A 12124-nucleotide genomic window follows, 5' to 3' on the forward strand; every position below is an offset into this window, starting at 1 on the left:
CAATTGAAAACTCTGAATTTCAAACACTTCTTCAAATGCTTAATTTAAATCTTCATATTTCACATTAATTCTGTCTTCAGTTCAATCTCAAGATACACTACAAAGTCAATATATAATATCTAGAATCAGAGTTGAAGAATCATCAAAGAGTGTCTCTCACAGTAAATGTATAAACTAGTATAAATAATCTTATATTTATGAAAGTTACATGTTATTACATTGATGAGAACTGAACTTATTAAGAGATATTAATTGAATTTGAATCATTGATTAGTAGTCATACTGGGAATTATATAGCAGAGATATTAATAACTGTGATTAAAAATGACTATTAAGATATTAGTCCCAGTCTTCTTACAATTACAACTGACAATACTGTGAATAACTACACTATGATAGAGAGCTTGAAGCAAAAATTGACTTTGCATTTCTAAAATGATAAACAAGGTCATATTCTCTGCATTGCTCATGTGGTTCAACTTGTGATACAAACACTGATAAAGAATCTTAATATTGAGATAAAGAATAATGAGATGACTGGTTCTTGAAATAAGAATGAGATGAAAGTGATTACTTAAGTAACTTTTACATCTACTTTGTAAAAGATAATGTTTTTTGACAACACTTTTTGATAATGCTTTTTGATAATACTACTGTTAATTTTGAATAGATTGACTAATAATTTAAATATCACAGATTTGAAACATTGCTAATGTGATTTGTATCTTCTCTAAATAATAACAATGATTTCATGATATTTAATAAATAAACAAATCAGTTATATCACTGAATATGATACAGAATGTTAGAATACAGTGAAGTTCAACATATAAGATAACTATTCAGACTCTTCAATTGTATCAGATGATTGATCATTGAGTGCAACACTCTGATCAGAAAAAGATTCAGATATTGAAACTTTCTGATATGAAGTGAACTCAGTTGAAATATATGATTGATTTACTGTTTCAGTTTTATAAGATAACAAAGACAGTCTCAATCACTTGTATATCAATGCTGCAGTCAGTCTGATAAGTGTATAACAGTTTATTTACTTATCTTGAGAAGCAGTTGAATCACTTAAAAAGAAATTCAGTCTGAGATGATGCTATAGTGCAGGCTATTATTGCTGTAAGAGATAAACTGGTATATTACTACAGTAAAACTGAATAATCTTTTACAGAATACTATGCTGTAGCAGCTCTACTAGATTTCTCTTATCAAGTTAACATCTACACTTCTCAAGATTGAACAGAGAAGGAATAAGACTTATATATCAAATTAGTCTGAGACTACTACAATATCAACTATCAGAGATTTGAATAAGCAGATGTTTAAAATGTGAAGACAGTGAAATTCAATTCTCTAGTAAGTAACAATCTTTGATAATACTTCATATCTCATAGAACTATAATACTAACTTTGAAACAGAACTTGTATACATTGATTGCAACTGAAAATCAGGCAAAACTACATACTTGTAAAACTGAATTTGACTGCTATCTTCAAGATAATCTGACAAATTTACATGCTAAATTAATTCTAGAGTTATGAAAAATTGTTGAGAGTATATATTCAACTGTTGTACTGATGATGTATGATATTCTGACAATTTCATTGACAGAGATGAGAATGAAGTGAAAGTTCAACTCAAGTTGAGATATTTATCACTATCATCAGAGATAATTACAAGAAGAAATAATTAAGAAACTCATGATTATAAAACATGAAATTATCAGATGGTTTAATATCTCTGATCACAGTATATCAGAGAAGTGTAGTTTTTATGAAAAAGTGAAGAATAAACTTGTACAAGAATGTATTTAGTTATTTCATGAGTGTTATCAATAATCATTATCAAATTCTAATTATATAAGCAATCACTGAATGAACTGAATGAGACTGATTTTAATCTTCAGTCTCAGTCTCATTCTGATTTTAGAAGAATGATCATCTTTCATAGTTTATTCTGAGAAATTACTCTCATTTCACTGTTCTTGAATTAAATCTGGTCATTTTTCATGTCATTTCTCTCAGAAATGGTTCATTTTCAGATTTTTTTGAGACTTGGTTCTGGTGGAACTCACGCCAAGAAATGTATGAAACCAGACCAAATGAGACTAAATGTGAAATTCATGATCCCGCCGGCCTGTCTAGTAACAATGCATGAAGATGTGAATTGCATGTTATTTTACAGCTTTTCATTGCATAGAGAGCTTGATAACCTCTTGAAGAATAATATTATTATGTTATATATAGAATCTATCTACGCGAGTTACACTAAATAGATTGAGATAGTACGTGACTAGAGTAGATGTAGTAATCATTAACATTTTCTGCTTTCTGACTATGTATCTGAGCGGTAGCTTACAAATCATTTACAGCGCGGTTATGATTTCTCTTGAGTCAGAAAGCACAAAACTTGACCTTGCTAAGTACGTCACTTAACCTTGTTATGTAAGCTGATCTTGTAAATGTGACTCATACTACTATCTGACCTTGCTTAATACATCTTTTCTTATAATTTAAAAGCACTCAATTATTTATCATCAATTCAATAATCAATTCTTAATTAATTCAAAATCAATTCAAAATCAATTTAATACTGAAATTATTCTTGAATTTAATAATAAAGTAAGTATTTATATAATTTACATTGAATCAATTATTAACTGATTTTCAATCAATTATTAATTACTTAAATATATAGATTGAATCTGTTTTTATTATTATAATTAATTAATAATCATGTAAGAGGCCTACGCTGAATAAATTGATATGATATTAATAGATCTTATATAATAAAGAGAAAAACATTAGAGAAGAAAAAGAAAGAGAAAGTACAAGAATCAGCAATCAAAGTAGATATTTATACACATATGTAGTGACATACACAGTGAGGCTTCAAAGCAGAAGAATCTATACATGTTTATAGCAACTGAGAATCAGCAATTAAGAGTGACTGAGAATCAGAGTGTATATATTCAAGAATGAAGCAGTTGAAATCTGTGAAGTATAACAGAATAGTCTATATAATTGATCAGACACAGCTCATTATATTAACTCTTCTCTTTCAGAAGCAGTTCTCATCAGTTAAGAGCTACTGTTTCAGATAATATAGAACTTGAAGTTCAGATCAGTTGATCATAGTTAATCTATTTCATGAGATATTATCAGCTGCAGCTGCAGAGTCTCTTATCAAGAATATTCTCAATCTCTCACTTAAGCTCATTATCTTCTTCTATGATGCCTGGTGACTGTCAGTCAGAAGTCAGTTGAGAAGAGAACAGATCAGTGACAGTGTAGCAGAGTAAGCTTGTATGAAAGAGATTATGAATCTCTGATAATGTGTCAAGACAGTAGTTATAGCTATCTAGAACTTCTATCACTTTATACTTGATGTAATGATAATTCAGTATATAAGATAAATATGTGATCTGTATATTCTTAAGATTCAATCATATCAAGTCTTCTATCTTATATTGTTCAGCAGAGTCTCAGTGAACATTGATTTAATTCTCTTAATCTTGTTTCACAGTTGTCATGAAGGCCTCTGCTCAGTTGCAGATATTTTGAAGCTTTATTACTATATTATCAGCAATCTGAATCAGACTGCAGAGGTTCAGTGTGAACTATGTGATCTCTCAAAGATTCAACATCTTTATGTGATAACTATGTGTAAGAAAGAACAGGCTTACACCTGTTGAAATAACATCTCATTCGTTGATAGCACTCTCTGTGTGTAGAAGTAGATCATGTCAATTTTCTTGTAAGTGATTGCAGAACTTATAGAGATAATTCTTTACAGTCTGAATTGTTTATTCTGATGCATCATCAGTCTCAGAGTGATAGACAGTTAACAGACAGTGTGTAATCTTGAGAACTTGATAGATTCTTGTTTAGAGAGTACTTATAAATTGACAGCTCTGATCTGATACTATAGATTTCAGTAATTCATACATTCAATATGTGATTCAAAGGTTGCTTAAGCCAGTGTACGATTACAGGAGTACGCTGACTTTTTATATGCTGTACACTAAATTAATTGATGACTGCTATGACCTCTTTACATTTGTAAGCAAGTTTGAAAGCAGTTATGTTATTATCTGATAATTGTATGTTCTTCTGAATCACATCCTTTCTCATCAGATTCAGTCACACTCATGTAATCATGATATATGCCCTAGCTTCATGCAGATTAGTGTGTCACTAGTGTTCACAATTGTATGACCTATCTCTGATTCAGCTAGCATCTCACATACACTCTTACAAAGAAACTTTCACTATATTATATTACTTATTTACTAACTTTTCTCATTCTTCAATCATCTTCTTTATCATCATCATTATTGAATATTATTATCTCATTCAAGATTTCTACTTCTTCTTCTGTTCAACACCTTCTATCTGTTTATCTATCATATTGTATGTGTTTCTGATGATGATCTCTCATTCTCATAATAAGTGTCATTGTAGTGCTTATACTGAGCAGTTTATTAGTAGTAAGTGTAATATGTTGTGAAATATAATCAGAACTTGTTTTCTTCTAACAATCACTAGAATATATTATTATGAATGACACATCTTCTTCATCTTCTCATATACTCTTGACTGTTTTTCTTCTTAGTGAGCTTCTGATTATGTTTTCTGACACAATTTTGTGTGAATGCAGATGCTGATGTTTGTTTTTATTTATATAGAATCTTCATGTATTGACAGATCTGCATCTGCTGATAATAGTGAACTCAATGTTGAATTATTGATTGAGAACTTGAAGAATGTGATAATAAAGAAATTATCTGTGCTATGTATAGCCAGGTCTTCTGCATTCTCTTCTACTTCTTCTGTCACTGTTTCTCCCTCTGTCACTCTCTCTCAATCTTCTATTCTTGTCTCTGTTTCCTGTTCTCCTGCTTCTACTATCTCTGTTTCTGTAATTCTCACTTCTGCTACTTCTGCTCTCTCTGCTTCTGCTGTCTCTGCTTTCATTATCAGCTCTCTCTGTTTCAATGAGATGTTATATAGACTTAATGAATCATGTTTCTCAGCATGTATACTTTCATTCTTCTTATCAATCTCTAAAATAATTTATTGTATGAAGACTGTGTATATATGACTATCTGAAGCTCAGTTATAAACACTAATTATTATATTTATTTTAAGTATTTATGATGAGATAATTATTCATTTATACTGAAGAATCACTCTTCTCTTCAACAGTGTTAAAATTATAAGTCTTTTCTTTTTTCATCTTTTCTTTCTGACACTGATTTTTCTGTTTTTAGAGAAAATCATTATAAGTTTTATTGTGTATGAAGTCATGATATTCACAGACACTAAGAAACTTTTTACAACTGTTAAATTCAATATTATAAGTATATTCACTCTGATAAATATCTTCAGAATAATTAATTCATATCAGTCTATTCTCTAGTATTTATCATTCAACTTCATAGTGCAGGTGAAGAATATCTGTGTTTTCAGAAACAGGAATACAGATGTCATACTCTTTTACATCTGCAGACATGAGGCTTATATATCTTGTCTGAGATGTTATTATGAAAATGAGCTGTTTGCATACTGTATTCTACTTTCTGTATTTCTCTGTGTCTCTCTCTCTCTTTCTGAGAAGTCTTGTGTGTATTGTAATTATATATATAATTCTAAGATCAGTGAGTGTTTATTCAGTAATTGTTACTTCTGCTTTTACAGTTTTATATAGTAATAATAGTTCTTAGTTACTCTGACATCAGAGATCATTTTAATTGAAGATGATAATACTGTTGAGACTACTCTCTCTCACTTTTAAGCTTCTCTCAACACTTTCTCTCTCTCTTCTGCAGAGAAGATTATGCACACACTGAGTTATAAGTGTTCAGTCTCAGATAACTCTCACTGTTATTCATTCAGTTCTGTGTCTTCTTCTTCTTTCATTTCTTTCATCTCTGTTCTTTCTGCTCTGACTTCTGATTCTGCAGATTCTACAGTCTTCTTCAATTTTTCTACATGCATGTGTACACATTTCTATATTAGCATTTCACTCAATCTTGTGACAAATAATATTAATGTTATATGCAGAGCAGTAGAGAAATTAGAGATATGTATAATATTATTGTAAGAGCAGCTTACAGCCCTCAAATCTCTTATAAATCTTGAGTTTTAAGATTTTCTTTGTTTTTGATGTTTTTTGAGTGATGTGATGTTGAAAATATATTAAATATATGATGTATGAAAATAAATAAAGTATGTATAATAACATTTGTCTTTTTACAGCTGATTCTTACAGTTAATGATCAATTCATTATTTCTTTTCTTTCTTACACTTTTTCTTTGTCTGCTAGTCACTACTTCTATATAATCTCTATATAATACAGCATTTGATAACTAGGTTTAGCAGCTTTCATCTTGTGATTCTGTCTCCTGCATTATACTGTCTCTCTTCACTCACTCAGATCACTACAGTGAATGACTCATCAAAACTAATCTCATCCGACCTCTGAGCATTCTCAGAAGTTGAGATGACTTAGTCTCATATATCTGTGAATATTTCAGATGCTTCATCCTCTGTTGTCTCTGTAATTAAACTGATATAAACAGTTGAATTCAACTCTGAATTCCTTTTTCTTCTGTGATCTGATTCATATACAAGTCTGTCACTCTGAGACTGCTCTTTACTGTATTATGCCTGCTATCTGCAGTATGTTATCATACAATCAGCTACAGTCTCATTACTTATTAAAGTATGATATTCATCTGAGTTCTTCATTGCTTCTCATTCTTTTCTTATAATTGTGAAAAGATCAGAATAAGTGAGATCATCTGATTTATAAGTGTCTATGATTTCTCTTACTTTGTGAGACTTTTTAATTATAAGTCTCTTCTTTTTCAACACTGATAATAGTGCTGCAGATAATTATAACCTGCTTGAGTCTTATATCTTTATCTTCATAAGATGTGAATCATTTATTAAGTTATATAAGATCTGTCTCTCTGGTTCTTTCAATGTGTATATTTTCAGAGAATGTGATTTGAGTATTTTATATAACTTAAATCATCTAGATTGAAACTTCTCAGAATTCTCATTGTATATGAGAACTTATATTCTTATCTTGAGACTCAATTTCTTAACTAGTGAGTCTTGTATTCTTTTTGATTGAATTGCTCAGTTCAGAAGTAACTTGTTAGCTTTTACATGTGTGTGACTGATCTCTTTCAATCTTGATTTCATGTCTGTGACTGCTGTGTCTGTGACTGTTGTGTCTGCAACTATTGTTTCTGCTGCATCTGTAACTAATGTATCTGTAACTGCTGTTCTCTCTTTTATCCTTTCTGAAGCATTCTTCAGGATGTGCAGATGCAATTCATACAATAGATAGAATAATGAATACTTGAAGACTGTATACTGTTTAGACTGACCGTGTGACCGTGTCTGAGATCAGAATCAAACTTTACAGTTGTCATATTGCCTAAAAGCATTACTTCTGATCATGGTTTGTGTTCATCACATTGATCTCAAATCATGTTATTTCAAATATTAAAGATCTCAGATTCACTTTTCAAATAAAAATCTAGTCTCAGATAAAGAATATATTTGAATTCTTAGTCACATTTTCATTCTGATCTCATTATTGAAAATGGCATCAAATGAGATCATGAAATCATTTCTCACTTACATAATATCATAACATAGTGCTTATTTGTTGAAAATTCAACAGAGAGTGTTATTAAATATTATTACTTTTCTGAACACAGATCATAATTAATATCATTTTAATTAAAAAAAATATAAAATACAAAAAATAACAAAAAAACAAAAAACAAAACAACAAGAAAAAATCACAATAAAAAAAAAAAAAAGAAAAGAAAAAGAAAAAAACAAAAAACAAAAATAAAAAAAAATCAAGATCACAGAGCTACAGCACTCTTGAAATACTCACTTCTTAGAGTCTTCATAATGTTCATCATCAATCATGTATTTCTCACAGTGAGAATAACATGACTGTGATGAGTCATTGTCTTAACATTATCTAACAAATAATCAGTATATATCTATATAAATGTGAATAATTAGAAAACATACACTTAAAAAGTGTGATCAGGGTGAACTCTGCTGTCACTTGAATAACATCAAGAACAGAATACTGAAATTGATGATTTTTCTCATCAATTTCATGAATAAGGTGTGTGAAGATGATCTTGAGAAATATAAGATTCTCTGACTTCTGATAAAAACAGATCTCACAGAGAGACTCTATTTTCATCATATCAGAGACTAAGTGTTATCAAAAAGCATTACTTCAATGCACATGCACTTACTGTGATAATTCACTCTCTGTGCATGTGACTGAGAGTTGCAGCTTTTTCACACTGCACAGCTCTCTCTGAGATGCTGCTGTCAGTTTGCAATTCATGCAGTCTCTCAGTTCAGCACACACTGTGTATATACAGTTCTGTGTGCTGAGACTGTGTTGGTCATTATGACCTGGTGTGATACTCACTTTTCACAGGCCATGTTTTGTTTAATTGAGAGAGGAGAGAGATGTGACTGCTGTTTTATTTGAGAAAGAGTGAGTAATTGAATCTGTAGAAGATAATTTAGTTTCTTCTGCATTTGAAATTTGATTAGTCTATACTCTTCAATTTGAGGGTTTCTGAGAGTATTTTAATAGTTTTCATACCAGCTTAGAATTAGTGATTGATTGAAGAAGAGAAAAGAGAGAAGAAAGAAATAAGAATAACTTATCTTTATAATATGAAAACAGAGAATTGCTGTAATCATTTATTCTAGCAATAAAGATCTGTTTTCTGCATGTATCTCTGATACAGATTATATGATAACTGTATACAAAGAATATCAACAGTGCATGCATTGAATGAAGATGATGTTGCTATGCAACACTGTAGCTGTTTCTGTACATTGCTGAAAGCTGTTAATATTTTCTTTAAGTCTCTTTATATTTGATAAGTCAGTAATATATTTCAATGCACTTCTTCTTTCATTATTATCATTATCATCATCATTATTATCATCATTATTACTATTATCACTACTATTATTATTATTATCATTATCATTATTACTATCATTATATTACTTCTGACTGTCTCTTCTGTCTTCACCTCTCTTCAACACTCACTGAAATCAATTATGTTATCTTTCTCTAAATATTCTACGGTTCTGCAGATTATTAAGGCGCGTGAGCACTGTCACAGATTGAAGAAAGAGAAGAAGAAGATGTTTAAGTAAGAGAAGACAGATTGTAAGACATATTATAATATCTTGAAGAGACTCAGTGAGAGAGTAGAATAATAATGATTTTAAGTAATACTTCTGATAGATTTAGACTGAACTAAGTATAGAAATAATGTGAATGACACTGCCTGTGAGAGATTGAAGAAGAAGATAGTGAAGAGTCTTATACAGTAGTGATAAGACTAGAAGAAGTTCTGAGAATGATTTAAGATCAAGATAAAGAGAGAGAGAGAGAAGAAGAGTGTTACTATAAATAAGTGATAATAGAAGAAGATTAAGAGAGTGTTAAAGTGAGAGATAAAGAAGCTAAAACTGATAAGTTTTTTATTTATTAAGAGATAATGATTTTTGATAATTCTTCTGTTCTTTAATTGATTAGCAGAAGCTGGCAGAGAAGAAGGGAATTAAGATCTTATTTAGATCTTGAATGCACTTCATGATTCAGAATATTAAGAAGACAGCTCTGCTCTCTGAGCATGTCAATCTGCTTACTACTGAAATAGAACCTGAGACAGCAGACTGAGAAATGTGGGATTTTGAGATACAGGTTGATCTGACTGAGAAAGAGCAGCAGAAACCCTTCTCTGAGAAGGCAGGGGAGAGAGATTTTAAGATAATTATCATCTCAGATAAGAAGAAGAAGAAGAAGAAGAAGAATGAGAAGTAAATTATAAAGAATAATAAGAAGAATGAGAAAGAGTAGAAAGATAATAAGTAGAAAAAGTTTTTTTCTTTTTATATTAGTTAGTTATAAGTTCATAATTATTAATAATTGAAATTAATTTTGAGTTTTTAAAAATTATTGTACAAGTTATAATCAAGTCAGGAATAATATATATATATATATATATATTTAACTATTATGATTTACAAATCACTATAATGTATAAGTATCAACATTTTTTGAACATTGATATTCACAATATTAATATATTTTTAATGATATCATCTGATAATGTAATTTGATAACACTCTCTTTCATAATATTAATATATTTCAAGAAATATAACAGAGATTAATCAAGATTGTTTATTAACTTTTATATATTAATAATATTCAATCTGAGTTAGTACTAAAATTATAACTAAGCTAAGAAACAAGATTATTTTCTCTTATATTAATTCTTCTTATACACATCAGTGATCAGTTATTGAAAATAAATTATCATCTTTCTTAAATTATTATCATGTCTTCTGAATTCACTTCTTTCACTTCTTTTACTTCTATTGAAGATTTACAAACTCTTCAAGAAATCACTGTGAATCACAAAGTCTATGTTGTTTACAATTCAACACAGAATACTCTCTTTCAATCATGATGAATAATCACTTTATTCTTTATATCTGATTTCAGGTCATGAAATTTATGAAAAACTCAACACAAACACTGAGATGAACTATGAAATAATTATCAATAGATTGTATTACAGATTACTGAAGAGTTATCTCTCTACTACAATCACTATAACTTCATTCAGAAACATTCATTATAAACTGATTATAATTCTGAAGAAATTTTCTGACATCTGAAGTCATCAAAATGCAGACAATAAAAGAAAAATAATCAGAAAATTACTACTGAGCTGATAAGTTACTCTATCAGATAACAATTTTTAATAATACTAACTTTCTAATTTGAAGAAAATCATGTGAAAATGATGATATACTAGTACTCTGATTTCACAACTCTCATCTGATAACTTCTGTGAACAATTACTTTGTATATATATATCTCTGAATCTTTCTCTTCAATCAATTGAAAACCCCGAATTTCAAACACTTCTTCAAATGCTTAATTCAAATCTTCATATTTCATATTGATTCTGTCTTCAGTTCAACCTTAAAACACACTACAAAGTGAATATACAATATCTAGAATCAGAGTTGAAGAATCATTGAAGAGTGTCTCTCACAGTGAATGCATGAACTAGTACAAACAATCTTACATTTATGAGAGTTACATGTTATTATATTGATGAGAACTGAACTTATTAAGAGACATTAATTGAATTTGAATCATTGATCAGTAGTCATACTGAGGATTATATGACAGAGATATTAATGACTGTGATTAAAAATGACTATTGAGATATTAGTCTCAGTCTTCTTACAATTACAACTGACAATGCTGTGAATAACTACACTATGATAAAGAGCTTAAAGCAAAAATTGACTTTGCATTTCTGAAATAATAAACAAGGTCATATTTTCTGCATTACTCATGTGGTTCAACTTGTGATGCAAACACTGATAAAGAATCTTAACATTGAGATGAAGAATAATGAGATGACTGATTCTTGAGATAAGAATGAGATAGAAGTGATTACTTAAGTAACTTTTACATTTACTTTATAAAAGATAATGTTTTTTGATAACACTTTTTGATATTGTTTTTTAATAATGCTTTTTGATAATACTACTGTTAATTTTGAATAGATTGACTAATAATTTAAATATTATAGATTTGAAACATTGTTAATATAATTTGTACCTTCTCTAAACAATAACAATGATTTCATGATATTCAATAAACAAACAAATCAGTCACATTACTGAATATGATACAGAATGTTAGAATACAGTGAAGTTCAATATATGAGATAACTGTTCAGACTCTTCAATTGTATTAGATAATTGATCATTGAGTGCAACACTCTGATCAGTAAAAGATTCAGATATTGAAACTTTCTGATATAAAGTGAACTCAGTTGAAATATATGATTGATTTACTGTTTCAGTTTTATAAGATAATAAAGACAGTCTCAATCACTTGTACATCAATGCTGCAGTCAGTCTGATAAGTGTATAACAGTTTATTTACTTATCTTAAGAAGCAGTTGAATCACTCAAGAAGAAATTCAGTCTGAAATAA

The sequence above is a fragment of the Blastomyces gilchristii genome (assembly GCF_000003855.2).
Source record: "Blastomyces gilchristii SLH14081 genomic scaffold supercont1.1, whole genome shotgun sequence".
Lineage (NCBI taxonomy): Eukaryota > Fungi > Ascomycota > Eurotiomycetes > Onygenales > Ajellomycetaceae > Blastomyces > Blastomyces gilchristii.